Here is a 4,584-nt window from a genome sequence, read left to right on the forward strand (position 1 = left end):
TATACCGGGTTAGTATAATTATACCAATTATACTAACCCGGCTCAAACTTGTTTGACTTTTTGCGTGAGCCATTAGTAGCAGAGGCTTTACCAATCGACCAACTACTCGTATATAATAACTAACATACACCGATAAAGGAAACACTTTATCGGATGAAGTATGGCAAGGACTTCGAAAGCACGAGCAACTATGGTAGCCACTTAGGCCAATAAGAAACATCGAAATCAGAAAGCGTAAATCTAGACTAAAGAAGACCACGAATATGTTAGTCACAGATCGGAATCCAGAGCCAGTGTAGCTCAGTAGAAGTGGTGTTTGTCCTCTACTTCAGAGGAAGAAAGACTTGGGGTTCAAATCTACTCGCCGACGAGAGGAATATTTTCTAAGCCTTTCCTCGACTGGTTTTCTAGTTAGTCGATCTCAGACACCAGCAAGCGGGCTATTTCTCTCGGAAACTCGGGTTTTTCGTCCCGTAAACTCGGCCGTCGAACCCACAAGATTTTCAGACATCAAAAATATTAAGGTTAGGGACCACGAGATGGCAACACTTCACCGCGTACCGATTAATTGGTGATGGCCTTGGGCCAGCTATCTCTGATTTAGTACCAGTGGAGATTGAACTGCCTACTCAGTCTCCAAAAGTTAGATAAGCTGCTTCCTGTACTCGAACAAAAAGGCGCTAGCTGATTTATTTTTTTAGATCGGAATTCTAAGTGGATGATCAAAGGATACAGCGGTAGTACAGCCACAGAGATTGCGAGGTAGAGAAGAGTTTTATCCCTTTGTAATAATACATGTTTCAATTACAAGATGAGATTGAAATAAACCCATCAGGCCATCAATGTCGATGTTGAAATTTGGTAATGAGAAAAACTAGACATATAGCAAGATGGAATATAACAAGTATATTTAAAAATGCAAACCAAAATATTCAACAATAAATTGATGAACTGGACAATGGAAAAAGGGAAGTTAGGAGGATGAGATCCACACACACACAAAAAAAAAAACATGTATCTACAATTGAGTTTCCAGGAGAGAAAGCTGTCATGAAAATGGGATAGAATATAATTAGAATTCAAAACCTTGAAAACGCTTCTAGACCAACTCGGACAGAATTATCATGATTAAGCTGAAAGCACAACAATTGATTTAAGGCATAACAATAACGGTTACTGTTTCAGATCATCTGGATGATGAAAATGAAATACTCCCCTGAAAAGGGAGAATCGTTTAAAAAATCGCATGATTTCTTGATTTATACCTCTGTGGTAATGCAAGATATGAATATATGGATGAAAAATTGAAATTGGATATACAATGTGAAAATCATATTCACTGGTGTAAGGTAAATTATTTCATACTTGAAATACTTTAGAATCGAGTAGTTTGGTCATGAATAGAGAGTAGATGAGTAATGAACCAAACAAGTATTTGCAAATAAAATGCACAAGAAAAGATATGAAGGAATAAGCAGAGCATGATCTATGATTGTGGTAAAGAAAGACTAAATTAGCTTTTATATCATTGTACATTGGAAGAGGTCGATACCAAAGTCAGTGATAGTAGGATTAGACCAAAATGATCCAAAAAATAAAACTAAAATAGATTTGTTAAAAATTAAAATCCCTGGGAAAGAAAAAGCGTAGCTAATTTCAGAAGGTTACAACCAGTTTTAGAAACTCAATACGACAACCCTAAAAACCTCTAATGGCAATTCAGACTATAATATATTCATAGCCAAAATAAAAATAATATTTTTATATGGCCCCATGAACCATTAATTCTGAACCTCTGGAACATTCATACCATGAGTGGATTGAGGAGTTTTCTATTTTTTTTATTTAATTTATATATTTTTAACAAGGCCTGTGTAATGCAGCGCTAATCTGTAAATGGCGTTTAATCACAGAGAGCTAGGCCTCCCGAAAAAAAGAAGACATAAGTTTTAGTCATAAACTAGAGGAACGTTTTCTAATCCTTACGTCGAACACCGCTTCCCGAGAAATTCTCTCCTACTTCCTCCTATCCAGTATACTTCTTAACAAATACTTTCTTACTTCTACACATGTGTCTTCTGCATCATTGCCATAATCCATGAAGTCATTACAATTTTAGTGATATGTCCCATATATTTTAGTCCCTTATCCACCATCACTCCCAGATTTTTCATCTTCTCCTGTAGAATATTTCCACCAACCACATACTCGGCATTCTATATTTGCTTCATTAAAACCTTGCACTTTGCAACAATATTGATCGGGCAATCTGCTCACTCGCCATTTAGGCTTTTATTTTTGTAGACAGAAGACGTCTTAAGCTTGCTGCAATAATTGAGCTTTGCATTGTATATCGAAGGCCAATGCTTGCTCATCTAGTCAAAGCTAACTTGGCTTGCTCGGTTGTAGGAGCTTCCAGGTGCTTGCAGCAGCACTGTGATTTCGTGCACGCGCATAGCTATTCCACTCCCTTCACGTCGTCTTAAAGACACGCTATGCACAGTGAAAGTAACTCTAGCCAGTGTGCTTCACCCAACCTTTACAAGTGTTTGATGTTTGCATGTATTTATAAGCATTCCATTTAGGCTTTTATTTTTGTAGACAGAAGACGTCTTCTGTCTTAAAAACTGTAGGGTAGAATTTGTATTCAAGTAGCTAAATTGAAAAAGATAGAATATCATTTGTAAAATAAATGTTGTATTTGTATGATTAAATGTATATAAATTTCTAAATATATAGTTTTAAATGGTCAGTAATTCATTATTCCTCTAATCAGTCTTCAATCAAACCTCTCACTCCCTGAATGATAACAAGAACAAACGTGAATTTCAAGACCAGCATTCTCCCGTTAATATTAGTAACATACAAGATGGTATCAGCCCAAAAACATTTCCTCTGATACCCCATTAGCAACTTTACTCTTCTGGGACATTGCCGCCCTATACAACTTGCTGATATTCTATCAGATAGCTAATCTCAGACACCGAGTGTCTGAGGGCCAGCGGAAGCAGGCATGCATGCGGGCGCCACTGCCAGAGCATGGTTCATGAGTTCATTTTCAATAAATAAAATATTTATCATAAAAATATTAAAATAAATAAGGCCGGATACACCGAATAAAATTTTAAAAAATTGCATATTGCAGCCTCTTTGATCAGCCGGCTATTTACAATTTTGCAGCGAGAACAGGCTAATGCTTGTCTTCAAAATGTTGTGTCTACTGTAGTCTATCTAAAGTGAAATGGTGAACATGTGCAGAAACGAATTTTCATACAAAACATTCGTTGCTAGGTAAACCAGTCATATGGTACTCATCTCAGTAGGCTACTGACAGTATCGCAGTGCGGACTATTATTTCGTCTCTGTGTCGTGTTGTGTAATAATTTCTTGTGGGTATTAAATAGTAATGGAATGAAAAATTAAAAAAAAAGTTATCCGGTGCACAAAATCGTAAGCGTCATGCTGTGAAAGAAGCAGATATCAAGAAACAAACTGGAGATCTTAATAAATTTGAAAAATATTAAAATATTCTGATGCAGATTGTAACCAACTCGATACATCAGAAATCAGAGTTGAAGAACCGTGCACATTGCAACAATTGAACAAGATAACAAGATGCATGAGTTAAGTGAAAAACAGTTAGGAGAAGATTTAGTTGTAGTTGTAGCAGACCACGAAACTAACACATTGTTAGTCTCCGTAAATTTAGAAGATCCTGGGGAATGAAGAAATATTGATGAAAAATTACTAGTTGCTTTAATTGAAATGGGGCCTGTTCAAAATAAAAGAATAATATATCCAAGATTGTAACCAACTCGATACATCAGAAATCAGAGTTGAAGAACCGTGCACATTGCAACAATTGAACAGGATAACAAGATGCATGAGTTAAGTGAAAAACAGTTAGAAGAAGATTTAGTTGTAGTTGTAGCAGACCACGAAACTAACACATTGTTAGTCTCCGTAAATTTAGAAGATCCTGGGGAATGAAGAAATATTGATGAAAAATTACTAGTTGCTTTAATTGAAATGGGGCCTGTTCAAAATAAAAGAATAATATATCCAAGATTGTAACCAACTCGATACATCAGAAATCAGAGTTGAAGAACCGTGCACATTGCAACTATTGAACAGGATAACAAGATGCATGAGTTAAGTGAAAAACAGTTAGGAGAAGATTTAGTTGTAGTTGACCACGAAACTAATATATTGTTAGTCTCCGTAAATTTAGAAGATCCTGGGGAATGAAGAAATATTGATGAAAAATTACTAGTTGCTTTAATTGAAATGGGGCCTGTTCAAAATAAAAGAATAATATATCCAAGAGATACATATGGTCGTAAATTTGGTAACACATATTATAATAGAAAAATGGAAAACCGGGAGCTCGTGCCAAGAACATTGCTCATTTATTCCGAAACTTTAAATTCTGTTTATTGCTTTTGTTGCAAACGTTTCGCACCTAATGAAACAAGTAGTCTTGTAGAAGGTTAAAACGATTGGAGAAATGTATGTATAATTTTCAAAGACATGAGACTAGTTTAACTCACATGAAAAATTTCTTAAAATGGAAGGAACTTGATA

The sequence above is a fragment of the Typopeltis vanoorti genome, chromosome 10, assembly GCF_054136105.1.
Source record: "Typopeltis vanoorti isolate ZY-2024b chromosome 10, IOZ_Tvanoo_1.0, whole genome shotgun sequence".
NCBI lineage: Eukaryota > Metazoa > Arthropoda > Arachnida > Uropygi > Thelyphonidae > Typopeltis > Typopeltis vanoorti.